The sequence below is a fragment of the Colobus angolensis genome, unplaced genomic scaffold, assembly GCF_000951035.1.
Source record: "Colobus angolensis palliatus isolate OR3802 unplaced genomic scaffold, Cang.pa_1.0 Scaffold38, whole genome shotgun sequence".
In the NCBI taxonomy this organism is placed as follows: Eukaryota; Metazoa; Chordata; class Mammalia; order Primates; family Cercopithecidae; genus Colobus; species Colobus angolensis.
Genome location: NW_012117154.1, coordinates 9,040,477 through 9,041,330, shown reverse-complemented (window position 1 = coordinate 9,041,330; position 854 = coordinate 9,040,477). Strand labels below are relative to the sequence as shown.

Genomic DNA, 854 nt, shown 5'->3' with positions numbered 1-854 from the left:
GAGATCGCGCCACTGCACTCCAGCCTGGCGACACAGCGAGACTCTGTCTCAAATAAATAAATAAATATCTGAGTGTCTTTTTAAAATTAGAATTCAACACCAAAAAATATGTTAAAGACTGACTATTCTGAAGATAAAGACCCTTTTTGCTCTTCTCAGAGAACTGTATTGCCTTAAAACCACACTTCCAGGAATGACCACCTGCAAGCTTGTGCTACGACTCCCATCCCAAGACATTCGGGCCAGTATGAGCAGAGAGGTTCCCAGCACCGTCACAAGACCCTGTGATACCATTTTAGACTCATTTGTGGCTGTCGACAACACCACACACATGAAATCATGCTCACTGGAATCGAAATGTTCAGCTAAACAAAGAATTGTATTGGTCATGGAATTATTAACAGGAGGGATAACGTTCCAGAGTGGGCCATTCAAGAATTTGAATTCAAATCATTCTCATGTAAGATGCTGGAGCTAGATTTACACCTATACGTGTGCACCCACCAGGTCAAAGTCTCACTTCTGCCCTGTCCCTGCCACACCCACCTCAGAGTCGTCACAGGAACAGGCTGGTGGGGACTTGGGTGCAGACGGGAGGTAGTGCCAGTTCAAGGCGTCCCCATGGTTAAGTTGTGGCTATTTGAACACTGAAAGAAAAAGAAAATCATAGTTACTTAAAATAAACTTATTACCTAAAAACTGCAAACCCCCAGTGGTACACAAAGACGACTTCCTTTTTACTTGTCTAATGAATAGTACTAAACAGAGGCCAATTGATTCACTACAAATGCCACTCGCTTGAGCTGGGTTTTGATTGTGTTTTCTTTTTTCTTTTTTTTTTGAGATGGAGTTTT

General features: G+C 42.4%; 1 long non-coding RNA gene across 1 annotated transcript in view; it reads left to right on the top strand.

The window, feature by feature from the left end:
• LOC105520441 overlaps positions 1–453 on the top strand; it is a 5,715-nt gene extending 5,262 nt beyond the window's left edge. The window contains exon 2 of the long non-coding RNA XR_001003136.1: positions 160–453. This is a non-coding gene — a long non-coding RNA (uncharacterized LOC105520441). The remainder of the gene's footprint in view (positions 1–159) is intronic.
• The last annotated feature ends 401 nt before the right edge of the window (positions 454–854 follow it).